This window comes from Cricetulus griseus, assembly GCF_003668045.3.
Source record: "Cricetulus griseus strain 17A/GY chromosome 1 unlocalized genomic scaffold, alternate assembly CriGri-PICRH-1.0 chr1_1, whole genome shotgun sequence".
In the NCBI taxonomy this organism is placed as follows: Eukaryota; Metazoa; Chordata; class Mammalia; order Rodentia; family Cricetidae; genus Cricetulus; species Cricetulus griseus.
Window position 1 is genome coordinate 83680818 of NW_023276807.1, and position 17743 is coordinate 83698560.

Below are 17743 nucleotides of genomic sequence, written 5' to 3' on the forward strand. Positions count from 1 at the left end.
TTTGTTCAAGTCTGTCTACATCTCCTGTCATTAAGAGAATGGGGAACTTACCCTCCCACTGTAAGGAGCCTCTGGTGAGGGCATTAAAATCAATATTGGTCACCAGGGGCCTTAAGGTTAAGACCGACAATCAGGAGGATTTGGGGGATGAGGCCATGGTGTTGGCACCCTGGATTTCTCCCGAAAACATGTGGGAGCCTGACCTCTGGATATGTGTGCTCTTTCTTGCCCAAAAGCATGAAGTCAGCTCAGGATTGAGTCCTTCTGTTTCCTTTGTCCCCATCCTATTAGCCATCATTGCCAGATTCAAATCCTCTTCTCCAGAGGAAGTGATGGCTGCCCACCCACATCAAGCATTGTCAGGAGCAGGCCAGTGTTACCTCTCTATTACCTTGATGTCACCCATGGCCGAGGCCCCTTACACATCAGGTGAGGAGTCAGACCACTTATTCCAAGCAGTGCCTCTCAAGCCATGGTGTTTAACCCCTCCAACCCCCCCCCCTTCTGGCCTTCACTCCTCCACCCCAGTACTCATGGCAGGAATTTTGAACCTCTGCTTGCCCCAACGTCCACCCCACAGCACCCCTTCCCCCGACTGCTCCCCCAGCCTGTGTTACAGCATCTGTCCTGGCACCCCACATGCTGCATGGTGTCCAACCATTGCCTTCCCTGTTAATGTGGGATCAAACACAGCCAACCAACCATGGGTGCTCATACCCCTTACTGACCTTTCTCTTATCCACAAGGCTGTTAATGAATCTGGCCCAGACTCACCCTACTTTGAACAAGTCCTTCACCAATAGGCAACAAGTGCTCTTAACCACTGAGCCATCTCTCAAGCCCCACAAAGAGAAATTTTATTCAACTATAAAGAAAAATGAAATTAAGAAATTTTCAGTAAAATGACTGAGCTAGAAAACATAGCACTAAGTGAGATGATAACTCAGGTTCAGAAAGACAGTGACTTTGTTTTCTCTCTCATGTATGGATCCTAACATGGAATTTTTAGAGCTGTGTTTTTAATTAAGAGTGCCTGTATAGCCCCAGGAAGCTAGAAAGGGCCCATGGGAGGGGCTTAAGAGATGGTAGAATACATGTGATGTAAATAAAAGTGGGGGAAATACTGGAAGGGGCTAAAAGTTTAAGCAGGTGTGGGCTATCAGGGAACAGGGGCGAGGAGGTGGTGAGTATGTTAACTACTATGTTAATCCACATGGAAACCCACCTGCTGTGTAAGATAACTTAAAAAATGTTTAAGGCCTTTGAGCACAAGTACCCTTCATGGGTGGGCTATACCCCTGTCCACCCCCACCCCACTCAGAAGACATGAGTTATCAAGTAAAAATCTCAGTGCCAAGTGAGGGATACCACCTTATGAGGTCAGGGAGGCACCAGAGGTCCCCAAACAACACAGGCCATTCATTGCTACTGCTCTGGTTTTCTTACCATAACTAAAACCCTTAATGCTGAAGACACGACACACTTTGATTTTAAGGTATAGAGAAATCAAGCTAGAACTGACCTGGAAGCTTCTGTCCTGCTAGCTAGCTTTCATAGTGCTAGTAGGTGCTGTGCAGGTCACTGAGAGAGAAAGTAATCAATGGTATTAGCCAGTGAACCCTGAATGCTACAATAATTGCCTGTCGAGCAAGGCAGGTGGAATAGTGCATGGCGATTATTGGGACAGCCCACCATTCTCTGATTGGGTCTGAGGCCTGCTCCGCAGGAGGGACTTCATGCTGGTACTATACATCTGATCAAAAGCTCATGGCTTGGGGGGTGACTGTTGAATGCACAGCCCTAAATGTTGCATTTATATGCACCACAACATCAAGGCTCAGGGAAGACTGGAAAAGAAGGGCAGGAAGAATACAAGAACCAGAGGATGGGCAAGAGTGCTGTTCATACCTTCTGGACGTGAAATGGCCTTGTGTTCATAAAGTCACATACAACCTCAGCCAAAATCAAACCAATAAGACAGGCAGCATCCCAGCAAGCAACATGGACTGGACTCAACAGGTTACAAAAAGAACAAGAAAGAGTGAGACAGAAAGGACGTGAAGGTTGAAGGGGAGGGGACAGGGTATGGGGTGAGTAAGGGCAATGAGTACATGTGGGAAATGGAGAGTAAAATAAAGGGTGTTGCTGTTTTGAGACAGGGTCTCGCTCCATAGCCCTCGCTGTCCTGGAACTCACTCTGCAGACCAGGCTGGCATCACACTCACAGAGCTCTGTCTGCCTATGCTTCCAAAGTGCCAGGATTAAAGACATATGCCACCATACCTAGCATAAAAGACATTGTAAGAGATTATTTTATAACAAAAGAAAAAAACTAAACTTTTGACCTTCTGCCCATTTACTCTTCCTCCTCTCTCTGCTCTAGTTCCCACATGATTAGGTTCAGATCTTGGACTTACTTTCTCGCATTCCACACAGAATCCATAGACTACATAGACATACCTCAAGCTGGCTGCTTCTCATTTCCTCCTCCTTTGTCATCAAGTCCAAACGTCACCCCTTGCTCTAATTATCTAAAACACTAATTTTATCCATGCCCTCCTCAGTTCCTTTTGAACTGAATGAAGTCACACTTGTAAAGTATAGGTTACAGCATGTCAGTTCTCTACCAAAACCCTGCTTGGCTTCCGTTTAATCAGAATAAAGGCAGACGGTGCTGAACTGCGGCTGTAAACCCTTGTGATTTGTCTCTGCAACCACCACCTCCACCAGCTATCATTGTATTTCCTGTTGCTCTCCCCTGGCTCACCCAACTCTATCCACAATGGTGTCACCAGTAGTCAATAGTCACTGTGTGAATGGTGCCTCCAGCTTCTTGGAATTTTGTTCAAGAATGAGATAAAAGCCCACCCAGACTGCAAAGCCATGAGGAAACATTATTCAAAGCAAAACAATGGAGGAGATCAAATTACACTTGCAAGGAAACAGTGGGCCACATGAGTGAAGATCCCCAAGGGCCCTGATTACTGTTTGGGGCTTTCCTTTATGGGGTTCAAGAGTAACAGTTTTGTTACTGGGTGTGGAATTTGGATGGTTCTCCATTTTTTTATTGCCAGATTAATACAATCATTTTTCTACTGCAATGTCCCCTTACATGAAGCATCTGAGTTTAATCATATGTATATCCAAGTATGTCTAGGCATAAGATGGTGAATAAGGGGTTCTTCCTGAAATTCACTTTGCCTTACTGAGCACACACCCAAAAATCAAGTCAGGCTGGATTTTTCTCCTAGCCTCAGGCTAGATTGTGTTGGGAACGTGTTTGAGTAGAGCTGTCCAAGTTTATAGTCACCATCGGAGGAGAGGCTTATCCTACTGTTCTGAGAGGAATGTAGCCTGTCCTATGTTGCTGATTTGCTGCTCAGAGAAGAGTGTGTGTGTGTGTGTGTGTGTGTGTGTGTGTGTGTGTGTGTGTGTGTGTGTGTGTGTACCTAAAGAAGCTGTGCATTATTAGAAGAGGAGGATGTGCATAATCCAAACCAAGTAGACCCAGGTTACTAAATTATTTCCCATGTTTGCCTGCCTCAACAGTGCTTTCTCAACCATACTGTATATTGCAAGCACAAACTCACAGCCGCTCTGGTTATCTGCACAATGCCATGCCATTGACACTCTAATGTGGATGAAGGAGTTTGTGAGGTTCCACTCTTAGGATCATCCTTCTAGGATCCTCCAGATATTCATAGGTAATATGGTAATGTGTTTCAATTGAGGACTTTCCAAATTGTCCTATACAAAATAATTACTCTCATCTCTGTCCCCTTACTTACTCTGGTTCTTCTTCAGAATATTATTCTAAAATTCATTATTTTGAAATTAAGATATTTATTTGAAATTATAAGAAATGATAAAGAGTTCCTGGGTACCATTTACATAACTATAATAAATGTCACAACTAAGACACTGAGATCAATACAGCCAAGGCCCAGCACATTTCCACCACTGCATCTCCACAGGCCTTCATTGTAAACAGAAGTTTCTGTCCTGCCCAGTCCTACAGCCCTTTAGTCCCAAATAAATTCACAGTGGCTCATATTAATTATAAATCATTTGGCCTATTGCTCAGTCTTATTACTAACAAGCTCTTACAACTTAAATTAATCCATAATTCTTATCTGTGTTTAGCCACACGACTTACTTGGTACCTTTTCTCAATAAGGCATTCTCATCTTGCTTCCTCTGCATCTGGCTGGCAACTGTGTCTCTGCATTCCTCTTCCCAGAATTCTCCTAGTCTAGTAGCCCCACCTATGCTTCCTGCCTGGCTACTGTCCAGTCAGCATTTTATTAAACCAATACGAATGACAAATCTTTACAGTGAATGAAAGCATTATCCCACATCACTTTGAAGGGACCAGCTCCCCTTTCGGCAGCTATGACAGTAACACATTCTTGCCCTGACCTTGTCTTGGTCACTAGGAGGTCAGATGCCTGCCTCATGGCAAGGAACCAATCAGAAGTTAGTTGGTGGTGCTATGCTTTACAGCTCTGGGTGTGCTTTTAGGACAAGTGCACAGTAATGATGCGCAGAGCATAGCAACGGCCTATGGGCCATAACAACCAGTTGCCCAATCAACACAGGGCAAACCCTCCAAGCCTGGAGGCACACCAATCCTGAGCCTGTGCGTACCCCTAGACCCTCCCCTTATGCTACCCTATAAGATCTCTATGCAGTGGCTTCGCAGCGTCTTTCCTGTCTTTCCTAGCCATCTGCCATGGTGGATGGATGAAAGGCCGGAGCTAACATGGGGTTAGTTTGTTAAACAACTGCAATAAAGCCTCTTATGTGTTGCATCAACTGGCCTGGACATTGAGTTCTTGGGGGACCGGCTGGATAGGGGAGACTCATCACCTCGAGGGTCTTTCAACTTCAGGACACTGGGGCAATCAGTTTTCCACAACTGTAACAGATACCTGAGAGTTGGCTTGTAGGAAGGTTTATTTTAGCTTGCAATTTTAAGCTAAGTTCCTATGATCTCCTTCCACAGCCTGCTCCAATGACAAGACCTTTAAGGAGGCTACACTTCTTAACGTTTCTTCTACCTCCCAACACAGTGGTGCTAGGACTGAGTCTTTAACACACTGGTATTTGGAGAACAACCCAGATCTAGATGAAAGCATTGTCCTTTTTTGCTGTTTTCTTTTTGAGGCCCATTCTTTCTCTACAGCCTGGGTGTTTTGGAGTTGGTGATCTAACTGCCTCAGCCTCACGAGTGCTGGAATTACAGGTGTGCACCACCACACCAGGCATTATAGAAACGCTCTTATGTCCACACCAACTTCCCTCCATCACCTCCTTCTCAACCCCTGAGAACCTGCCGCCTGGCCTTCATTCCCATCATTTTGTGGATGTTATGTAATCATTCAGAATTAACCTTTTAGTTCCTTTTTTTAAACTTCACATGTGTATGCTTTGACCATACCCCATTAATCATCTTTCCCCCTTCCAGATAAATCCCTCTTCCCAACAATGCCTCTCCTTGCTGTGGAACAAGCTTTGCACGCTGTAAATATGTATTGCTCTCATTGTTAATAAAAAGCTGATTGGCCAGTGGCTAGGCAGGATTTCTGGGGCAGAGAGAATGCTGGGAAGAATGAGGGCAGAGTTGGCAGAGTCACGAGAGACTCAGAAAGAAGCAAGATGAATGTGCCATGTTGAAACAAAGTACCGCCACATGGCAGAGGGCAGATAAGAGATAGGAGTTCATTTAAGATGTTAAGAGTTAGCTAGTAACCAGCCCGAGTTATCAGACGAGCATCTATAGTTAATAATACGTCTCTGAATGGTTGTTTAGGATCAGCTGCCAAGACACAGAGAAACTCCACCTACTTCTATCTCCTACTTTGCCTTGTGTCTGTGTGCAAGTGAGGCCCCTGCTGCATCTAATTCACTTTTCTAGCATAAGCTCAAGCATGGGGTTATACATCACTGAAGAATATATTTCCCCCTCCTCCAGCAGCCATTAGTTCACTGTCTGTGGCTCCTTGGAGGGACGGGACCTTATGAATGCCTCCATCATCAACAATGGAAAGTTGATGGGCCTTGATTTTTTTGTGCAGGAACCACTGATGCTAAGAAGCTAGGGGTACAATGGTGTTTCACAGCCCTCTTTCCCATCCTCTGGCTCTTAAAGCTTTCCTTGTACTCACCACACTTTGTATTTTGGAGGAAGCAATGGAAATGTTCCACTTAATGCTGAGCACCTAATAGTCACTTACTCTCCACCCTTTGGCCAGTTATGAGTCTCTATATTAGCTACCAGCCACTGTAAAATGAAGTGTCTCTGCCTAAGGCTAAGAGAAGCACTTATATATGGATATAAATATAAGCACTTAGAAAGCTAACACTAAGGCTGGAGAGATGGCTCAGAGGTTAAGAACACTAGACTGCTCTTCCAGAGGTCCTGAGTTCAATTCCCAGCAACCACATGGTGGCTCACAACCATCTTTCATAAGATCTGGTGCCCCCTTCTGGTGTGAAGGCAAATATGCAGACAGAACACTGTATATGTAATAAAAATAAATAAATAAATTTTAAAAAAGAAAGCTAACACTATGTCCATTTAGCAAAAACAACAGTAACAGGTTCCCCCTTGGACCTATGAACTACCCACCATGGATTTTGACTGGGTATAATTTCCTTGTGGCATTTCCTGCCACAAGACATAACACATTCATTTGTCTATAGACTAAGTTCCCAGTGAGTAAGGATTGTTTTGTTCATTATACCTATAGCATGAGGTACAGTGGGTTTTTTTGGTTTTGGCTTTGGTTTTGTTGTTGTTGTTGTTGTTGTTAGTTTTGTTTTTCGTTTTGACTGAGAGGTCTTACTACGTAACCCTAATGACCTGGAACTCACTATGCAGAACAGGCTGGGCTTGAATTTAGAGATCCACTTATTTCTGCCTCCTAAGAGCTGAGATTAAAGATGTGCTCCCCTATGCTCACTGAAGTTTGGAGTCTTTACGACTATAAATGAAGCATGCTTACATTTCCAATATCATCTTTCACTTTGTCTTGCCGAATATGGCAAAACTGTCTACTCTGGAGGCTGATGCAGGACCATCACAGTGTGTTTGAAATCAACCTGGACTACACAGTGAGTTCCAGTCTAGCTGGAATACATAGTGAGATCCTAATTCAAACAAACAAACAAGGAGAAGATTGTCTATTTTTTCCACACTCTTCAACTTCAGCAGGCATCATATTCACTTGGCACTGCTTGTTAAAACAGGCTGCAAGCGCCACTCAGGTTTTTGCTTAGTGGGTCTAGGGGTCTGTATTTCTACCATCTGTGGTGGTTTGAATAAGAATGGCTCCCAGAGGCCCATATTTGAATGCTTAGTCATCAGGGAATGGTACAACTTGAGAAGGATTAGGAGGTGTGTGTGTGTGTGTGTGTGTGTGTGTGTGTGTGTGTGTGTGTGTGGCCTTGTTGGAGTAGGTGTGGCCTTGTTGGAAGTGTGTCACTGGAGGTGGGCTTCGAGTTCTCAAAAGCCCAGCCCTGGCCCAGTGTCTCTCTCCCTGCTGCCTACAGATCCAGGTGTTGGACTCTCAGCTCCTTCTCCAGCACCAGGTCTGCCTGCACACCTCCACACCCCCCACCATCATGACTGAAACTGTAAGCCACTGCCTCAATTAAATGTTTTCTTTATAATAGTTACCTTGGTCATGGTGTCTCTTCACAGGAACAGTACAATAATTAAGACACCATCGGAGAGTATTTAACTTTCAGTCCCCTTCTCATCTCAGAGCATGGTGTTCCATGGCACACTGTGCTTTACATCACCTATGACAAGGTATTGTGACATTCTTTTGATTATTAGAGAGGGGGAGGAAGGGGCAGGGAGGAAGGAGAGGGAGAGTAAGAAAGTGCCCTGCGGCACTCTGTGTATGTGGGTGTTAGAGGACAATTCTGGGGATCAGTGCTCTCTGACCTTCGTGTGGGTTCAGGGCACCGAGTTTGGATCACCAGGCTTGTGTGGCACCTTTACTCTGTCACAGTCTTGAGTGTTTCTCATCTACCACATAGTATAGAGTCTGACAAACAGGCACTCAGTTTACCTTACTGAAAAGTTCATTAATTCTCACACTTTTAAGATTCAGTGAAACAACATTCAGTAAAGCCAGTCATGGGCTGGACATAAGGAAATACTTCTACATAGAGATGCAGCGTAGAAACATGAAGGAAGGATTTCTTCGTTGATGGGTTTAAGAAAAAATGTAACAGGGCAAGAGAGATGGTGCCTCTTACTCTTGCAGAGGACCCAGATTCAGTTTCCAGTGCCCACTTCAGGCAGCTTACAACAGCATATAACTTCAGAGGGTCTGATACTCTCTTCTGGCCTCTGTAGACACCTGCACTCATGCAGTGCATATAAACTTACACAGGCGCACACACAGATGTGCACATACATGCAAATTATCCTTTTTTAAAAGAAATTGTACAGTAAAAAATTTAAAGACCCACTGAAAAGTTTTATTTAAAACTGCACTCTTTAAAACCAAAATGTCACAATGAAATAATGACAGACTACAAAGGTCCGGAATGCAAGCTGGTAAGGAACTTTATCCATTACTTTCAATAATTACTTTACAGTCTGTATTTTCTTCTTCTGAAACTCTGTTCTTTGCCTTTAGACTAAACAGTCCAAACCACAGAGCTATCTGACATAAGCAGGACTTCAAAGAAACTCTTAGCAGACTCCAGAGAGCTGGCTGGGCAAACTGAGTGCCTATTAAAATTTAAACATGTTGCTTGACTAGGTCAACCAGTCATTATCTAAATTCTGAAAAATCTATCCACCTCTAAAAATCTAAAATTTTTCTTAAGTTCATGACAATCTTACTTGGCAGCCAAATCTGACCTGAACAGGTGTGTGGCTGTTTATAGGCCTTACTGATTTTAGTTATGGCTTATACTAATTTTTACTTGACACTAGTATTTTTATTGAACATGATGGTCCATCTCCATTGAGATGCTACAGTATGTGGCATGTGTCTTTTATGATGTCTAAACCCCCAGCAATTTTGTTCTTAAATACATCTGGTAAAACAGGATTTGAGAAAGAACCATGTGCTCATATTAAGAATGAAGTGCCAATTTCCTTTCTATTTTATGTCTATTCCAGTGCAGATACTTATTCAATTGTGTCTTCTGTTTATCATCTTACAACTGTAGAGCTGTCCTCTTGAAAATGGATTTCTTCATTATGTTGTTTGCTTGGTTAGGTTTTTTTGTTACCTACTTGCTTTATGAGACAGAGCCTGTCTTTGTAGTACAAGTTGACCTTGAACTGTCAACCTTCCTGCCTCTGCGTTGGGGTGCTGCAGTTACAGACATGAATCACCATGCTTGGCTCAGCATCATGTATTGGGATGTAAATGCTCTTACTCATATGTGAGACTTTCTTTTTAAGTTGGGTTCCAGGACATGCTATACGTCTTTGAGACCCTGTGGCTCACTGAAATCAGATGAGTCACTGTCATCCTCCTATGAATCATCACCAGAACTAAGTTACAGAGCTCAGAGAGCTAACGGGAAACCGTATTCTGATGTCACATTGACAAGCCATCGACGTCTGGCTGTCTCTCTGACGAAAGGAGAATTTTTATGGATGAAGATGTTCAGGGGGGTATGTAAGCAGAAACTACTGCAAAGGGGAAAAGCCCAACACATATTTGAGTGAATTAAATAAATGTTTTGGATGCATGTGAAGAAACTGCTACTGGAAAACTTGTCAAACTAAGCAGCATTTGGGGTTTTAAAACAGAGGTTGTTCAGGCTGGCTTGAGTTTGAAGACTGTGTATTTGGAGCGATGGGGACGTTTGGGCAGCTCCCTCAAAGACTTCTGTGTTCCACCTGCATGTGACAGATGGTTGCTAAGTCTCAAACCCGGAACAAACGGCTGAGGCGCTTATTTAACATATCAAAACGGACCTGGCCACCAGTTCTTTCTCCCAGCATCCCTCAGTCCTACCTGCTACAGGGTATGGCTGGTATTCCCTGCCCTCTAATCCCGAATTCTCCAACCCAGAGGCTGGGCTGCCCCTCCCCCAGCTGCCCTTCTCTATGTAATCCAGACATTTTGGTTACTTGCTCACTTTTTACCTTTTGCCCTCCTGGCTGCTGCACCTGGTTCTCCCTTCTCCCCCACCCTCCTCGCATGGTTCAGGGTCATGTCCACTCTGGGCTCTCCCAGACGTCCCTGCCTCTGGCTATGCTCTCCCACACATCTGCAATAAACTCTCTCCTCCACCATGCCCAGGAGCACTCATGTCCTTCCTTTTTCTCTTTTTTGTTCAGCTAGCACATTCAAGGCTCTGAATTCGATCAGAAATAAATAAAATAAATAAAATGAAGAAATAAAATGAAGTTACGTGATATTCATTTTCCCAGATCTAGAATGTTAATGCAATTCTGTGGTGTTTAGTATTGTCAGCTGACAGAACCTGAAATACCCAGGAGACAAGACTTTGTCTGCTAGGAAGTTTCTACACTGAGCTATTGAGGTGGAAGAAGCTGATCTAAATGTGGGCAGCACCATTTCAAGCTGGGTTTCTGAACTAAAAGGAAGAAAGCAGACCTAGCCCCAGAATTCATTCACATTTCTCTGCTTCCTGAATACAGATTCGATGTAACCTCACACTCCTGCTGCAAGCCTTCACCTCCATGATGGACTGTGTACTAACACTAAAAAAAAAGGAAATCCTTTATCCCTTAAATTGCTTTTGTCAGGCATCTTGTCATGGCAATGAAGAAAGGAACTAGACAGAAAGCTGGTGTCACCGCTCCAGAGGGAGTGGGACCTGGGAGAATGAAGCCAAAAAATGAGGCAGACAAAAGTCTCAGGCAATAGCCAATTTATTCAGAGCATCAGACAGTTTATACTCTGGGGGTCTGAAGACTCACATGAGTGAAGTGTACACTCACAAGGACAATCCACACGTGGCAAACTGTTTTTCCAGAGAAGCATAAAAACAAATAACAATTAGCCACTTGTAATGAATAATTCGAAGTAAACTCACTCCTATCTGCTACACCTGGGAGGAGCACGGAAACACATTCCAAGAATAATTCCATGGTTTGAGGCACTAAGGTCATCAGACTCCCACAGAATTCTCCCACAACTCCATTCCTGGACCATGTCCAACAAGCTGGCACTTAGGAGTGGAGCTGTGGCTGTGGCCAACACGATCATGAGGTTCTTAGGCCGATGTACACCGTTTGTGGGAGGAATGTAGGAGAGTCCAGAGCTTTGCTCTAGCAGATCTCTAGAACCCTGTAAGCAGAACTTATTGGGGGCATTTTCATGGAATCTGGAAGAACAGAATGCCAAGAGAAATGTGACAGTGGAGACCCAGCTCACGAGGTTTCTGAGGATTAGGACTACATCTGCCCATGTCCTGAGAACTTGAGGGACACAAACTCAAAAGCAACTGACTACTATTTTTGGTAGAAGAAATTTCAAAACAAGCTTGCATTCATGCTGTGTCATGGGTACTGTTTGCTGCTCTTGTCTGGATCTTCAGTTAGAGAGAGCAAAATCTGGAGCAAGTGTGAGCAAGTTTACAATTACAAACATGCTATGTCTGAAAGCGCCATAATTGTTACAGAGATTAGTGCACCTGGAGCTCTGCACTGGGACAGGAGGGAGGGTGCCCTGAGGGCAGCAGCGGAGGATTCCACCTTATCGATGCAAAGTTGGACTGAATGACTTTTGCATTATGAGATGCTCATGAGTCAGTGGCCACAAGGGTTGAAAAGTCATGACATGCCGGGCGTTGGTGGCGCACGCCTTTAATCCCAGCACTTGGGAGGCAGAGGCAGGTGGATCTCTGTGAGTTTGAGACCAGCCTGGTCTACAAGAGCTAGTTCCAGGACAGCCTCCAAAGCCACAGAGAAACCCTGTCTCGAAAAACCAAAAAAAAAAAAAAAAAGTCATGACATAAAAGTTATATGCTTGGGGGCTGGAGAGATGGTTCAGTGGTTGAAAGCACTGGCTGTCCAATTCCAAGCACCCACATGGCAGCTCATACCTGTCTGTAACTCTGACACCCTCATACAGATATACATGTAGGCAAAACACAAATGCACATAAATAAAAAAAAATTAAGAAGTTATATGTTTGGTTGTCAAGTTGACAAGGGATAAACTTGTGATGGTTAATATTGTCAACTTGAAAGAGACAAGCTCTGGACATGTCAGGGATTTTCTAGCCTGAGTTAAGAATAATTAGGGAAACACACCTGAAATATGGCAGCACCATTCCATGGGCTGAGGGCCCAGACTGAATAAAAGGAAGAAAGGAAGCTGAGACAGCATTCATGTCTCTGCTTCCTGGTTGAGAATGTCATGTGACCAGCTGCCTCACACTCCTACTGCATGTCTTCCCCACCACAGATGGACTGTATCCCTTCAAAATAATAATTTTAATACTAGTTAAGTAATTTTTATTATTTATATAATTATGTGAATTAAATTAGTATATTTATATTATATAAATAGAAATTAAATAAATTATACAAATAAAAATTTAAAAAACAAACAATAAAAATAAAAACAAAATAATCCAAAAAAAAAAAAAAATACAACCTGAAATAAGCCTTTCTTCCCTAGGTTGTCTCCCTTCAGGTATTTCATCGAAGCAAAGAGAAAAGTAGTTAATACAAATTCCAATCAAACTTACAACTCTTGGGTTCCACCGTGGAGCTCTGGCTGTCCTGGAACTCATTATATAGACCAGGCTGGCCTCGAACTCACAGAGATCCACCTGCCTCCTGAGTGCTGCTTCCCAGGTGAAGTGCTGCCACTGGCAAGTTCTTCAGACTGTTACCCAGGGAGTCACACCACTGAAACTTTAAAAAATAAAGGTAGATTAAACAGGGCCAGTGAGGTTTTTTGTTTGGGCTTTTTTTTTTTTTTTTTTTTTTTTTTTTTTTTGAGACAAGGTTTCTCTGTGTAGCCCTGTCCGTCCATCCTAGAACTTGCTCTGTAGACGAGGCTGGCCTCGAACTCAGAGATCTGCCTTCCTCTGCCTCCTGAGTGCTGGGGTTAAAAGCATGTGCCACCACCTTCTGGCTAAGGCAGCATTTTCAGTCAGTAGATAAGACTGAATATCCATTAAATAAATGGCATGTATGCTAGATTCTTCCCTTTTTCTTTCTTTTTGTTTTTGTTTTGGCAATACTGAGCACCATATCTGGGGGCTCAAAGATTCTAGGCAATGTGCTTCATCATAGAACTACATCTTTAGTCCCTTTTTGCTCCTTTTAATTTTTTTATTGTTGTTTTGTTTTTCAAGACAGGGTTTCTCTGTGTAGCTTTGGAACCTGTCCTAGAACTGGCTCTGTACACCAGGCTGGCCTTGGACTCACGGAGATCCTCCTTCCTCTGCTGGGATTAAAGGTCTGTGAGGCCGCCACCAGCCAGCTAATCTTGCTCCTTTTAAGTATACTTCAAATGGAGTAAATTGTATGCGTGCACAACTATATTAAAACCCCTGCAACTGTACAAGGAGATGTAGCAAGTTAAGCAGGAAGATAAGGTGGAGACAGAAGGCTGATAGCTATGTCTACACAAAAGTTAATACCCTCCTTCACAAACTAAACCTTATTGACTATCTTAAAAGATAAATTTTATAACCAAGCATTTTTTGCAATATTTAAATAAAACTAAATGTTGCTAGCATACAAAAGCACTGTAGATTTTAAAAATGTGAATATCTCAAATTTAAAATAAACAGAAATTATAAGCCAACAAATCACAAAGAACCAGTAAATATATGGAAAGCATTCAGTTTTATACTTAGCTAACAAAATATTAATTTATACAAGAGCCTTTTAAAAGACTGATTAGTAATGGAATGAGGTACACACTCTCACACAGCATTCTAATTGGGAAAATGCACTTTAATAAAAACACTTCTAGGGAGACATTTAACATTCAGAATCTTACAGATGTGAGTTCCCTTGCTCTAGCAACCTATTACTGCTTGTAGAAGTGAAAAACTGCAAATACCCTTAAAAGTCCACTAACAAAGGATTCTTTAAACAATTAAAATAGACAAAACAACCATTTAAAATGTTTGTAAGACCTGGAGAAACATGCACCAAATGCCTCTTTGTGTATATCCGAAAAGTCTGCATTTACATAGATAGCAGTGTGGCAATGCTTTTTCTCATGGGTTCAGTTTGTTGCCCCACCCAAGTGAACAGGTCCACCCTAGGTAGCCCAGGCTAAACCTGATCCTACCTCAGCCTCCCAAATGTACGGACTACTCCGCTCCATTGTTCCGCCTCCCTTCCCTCCGTGGTTTTTGAGACAACAGTCTCACTACGTAGCCCAGGCTGGATTTAGAATTCACTGCAATCCTCCTGCCTCAACCACGCCAGACTTTTTTTTTTTAATCGCTTAGCTATTTTTGATATAATTGTGTACTGTTGGGATGCTGCTTGCATAACAAACCGGATTTTATTTATTTATTTTTTAATGCAGTACTCTTAGGACGAGGCGACGGGAAGAACTAATAGCCTGCGGAGGAAGAAGCGTTGCCTGAGCCATTCCGGTGCAGGAAAGGCGGAGGGCTCCGAGCCTCGCCACCGGAAACACGCCCCCATGCCGGGGGATCGTGGGCCGCGAGCAGACGGAGGCCGTGAGCGCCGAGGGAGGGCCGGTTAGCCTTCCGGGGAAGAGCGACCCCGCTTCCCGCTCGCAGGAGCGCGGCCCGCGCCGTGTTTGCGCGGAGATGTGTGAGAAGAACGTGGGGATACACGGGGAACAGCCCTCCCGCTCGGGCGTGCCGGGCGGGCGGCGCGCGTGCGCGCGCGTGCCCAGGCCAACGAGGCGGACTGCGGGCCTAGAGCGGCCTCTTTAGCGGACTGTGCGCGTGCGCAGACGCGGTCCGGGCCGACGCGCTCTTCGCCCGGTCGGGGACAGTTGCGTGTCCCACGGCTGAATTGTGGGGGTGGGGGGGAGTGACTGGTGTGACGTCACTGGGCGCATCCGGGCCCTCGCTCTGATAGGCCCCGGGGGCCAGGGAGGCGAGGTCCAGTCCTGCAGAAGGCTCGGGTTAGCCCTTGAGGAAGGGCCAGGGGCTCCCCAGCCAGACCCCTCTTTTCCCAGCAGTCACTCTGCTGGAAAACCAAATAGGGCCCAGTCAAGCTCTGTTTGGGATGAAGGTTGATAACCAGTTCTGGAATGGTTACTGTTTGGACCCTGAGGCTTTAGTCGGACGTTTGAGTAGAAGTACTGGTAGAATTACTTTTGAGTTAGGACTTACTATGTAACCCACGTTGGCCAGGGACTGGGCCTGCTATCAACTCCAGTTTCTTGAGTGCAGAATTACTGTCCGGCTGAAGTGAGATAGGGAGGCTTGGTTTATGAATGTAGAATGTAGGCATTGTCTGTGCCTTGTGGTGTTAGGTGTTAGCTCAGTGACAGAGCTGTCTATAGCCATGTTAAAAACCCAGTGTTCAATCCCCAACAGGAAAAAAAAAAAATGAAGTAAAGCAATATAAATGTATTGTTTTCATTGACTAAGAAACTTCGTAGGGATTAATTGGTAAGTTGACGTAAAACTAAATTGTTTATAATTTCAGACACCAGACAAGAATCACAAAGTTTGGGGAGAATAAAACTTCAGAAGGCCTGGAAGCCACATAAGACTTGAGGTCAGACATTTCCAAACCAACTAGTTAAAGAATGAACGAAGGAAAACAAAATCAAGAGGATGCTCATTTGTGAAATGCTTATGTCCTTGTCTGGTTACATAAATTACGTAACCGATAGAAACGTAGTGCTTAAATTATGTTTACCTATTTAGCCATAATGAGGACTTTAAGATCTCTTATGTGTAGACATCAGAACCTTTAACTGCATCATTCTTTAGTTTTTTAATGAGAAATTACAGAAAACGAGTCCTGTCAGCTAATGTGTATTTTAAGCACCAGCCTTTAAATTTCAGGTTTTGCCAGGTGGAGAGATGGCTCAGTGGTTAGGACTGCTTCCTCTTACAGAGGACCAGTTTGGTTACTGGCACTCACAAATGGCAGCTCAAAACCACAGTTACACTAGTTCCAGGGCAGTCACACTCATGTGTTCAAACACACATACACATTTTTTTGAGATTATGAGGGTTACTTTCCTAAAATTGTTAAAAAACAAACAAACAAACAATAATGGTGTATTTACTTATAAAGAGGGTGGGTGAAATTGCCTAGTGGGAAAAGGCCTTGCTGCTGAGCTTCACACCTGAGTTCAATCCCCAGGTTCCATGTGGTGGAGTGAGAGAAGCAACTCAAGAAGCTTGTCCTCTGCCATCCACCCCCTCATACACATAGTGAATAAAAAGTAACAGGAAAAAATACAGAAATATAAGAAAGTACTTGTTAAGCAGCAATCATGAATCCCTCTGTCCAGAGTTAGCATCTATTAATATCTTAGTGTTATCCGGTTTTTTATCGTATTTTTATTAATATTGAATCAGTAAAAGGCATATTTGACAGAGGAACGGAAGCCAACCTGTTTGGAGGTTAGGATTATGAGGGCCTCACTTGATTATCAATTGGATTATCATCAAACAAGCATTTGTTGCTTTTTGGAAAAAACAAATCCAAGCCCTAAAACCAAAATTTTTTTTTCAATCAGGAAAACCAAAGATACTGAAAAGAAAGGAATATATTATGAACATTTTTCATGTTAGTCTATAGTTATACCATTGATTTTAAAGTAATTCTTTAGCATTCATTTCTATGCACATATGTGTGTGTGCATCAGAGAACAACTTTTAGGAGTTGATTCTGTCCTTCCACTGTGCAGATTCTGGATCCTGGACTTGGGTCACTTGTCAGGCTTGATGGCAAATGCCTGGCCTGCTGAGCCATTTCACCAGCCAAAATTCATAATTTAAAAACGAATACACTTCAAAGGAGATTTTGGTTCAGCTTGAGACATTAAACAGGGGTTTGTTTCCTGTGAAAGCTATCTGAACTGAGAAAATACAAATGTCCTCAAGCCCCAAGAGAGGGAGAAAGAGACATCGGTGGATGAGAGATGTTAAAGTAGTCTTGCTAGAAGAAAGAAAGGGAATCAAAGCAGAGGGCAAGAGTGTAGATGGATTTTTCTTTGGGCTGCCAGCTCACAAATAACAACACGGAGACTTATTAATTATGAAAGTTCAACTTTAGCTGAGGCTTGTCACAATAGCTCTTATAACTTAAATTAACCCATATTTTTAAATCTATGTTCTGTAGTGAACATATCTCTCTTTATTGCCCATGCTGCTTCCTCATTGTCTGGCTGGCGACTCCATCTTCTTCCTAGACTTTTCTCTCTGCCCATAAGTTCCACCTGTACTTCCTGCCTCGCTATTGGCCATACAGCTCGTTATTACGCCATTCACAGCAACACAGCCTCACAGTGTACAGATATCCCATAACACAAGGGGTTGTCAGACGTATTTAGGCTGAGTATGGTGGAATTGGCCTGTGCAACCAAGCTACTCTGGAGGTTGAGGCAAAAGGATGATGAATTCAAGTCCAGTTGGACAACTTAGATCCTGTGTAAAAATAGAGTCAGCGGCCCATTGATGGAGTTCATTAGCAGAGCACTTATCTATTATGTGCAAGGCCATGTATTAATTTCCCAGCACATCAGAGAAGAGTGAGGATAGCAGTTTATACTTTACAACCCCAGAAATGCTCATAAATTGGAGGAACCACATCA

General features: G+C 43.5%; 1 long non-coding RNA gene across 1 annotated transcript in view; it reads right to left on the reverse strand.

The window, feature by feature from the left end:
• The window catches only part of LOC107978183, a 91682-nt gene extending 76802 nt beyond the window's left edge, over nt 1-14880 (reverse strand). Inside the window, exons 1-2 of the long non-coding RNA XR_003479654.2 lie at nt 14273-14880; nt 12708-12876 (exon numbers count right to left, since the gene is read on the reverse strand). This is a non-coding gene — a long non-coding RNA (uncharacterized LOC107978183). The remainder of the gene's footprint in view (nt 1-12707; nt 12877-14272) is intronic.
• Nucleotides 14881-17743: the final 2863 nt, after the last annotated feature.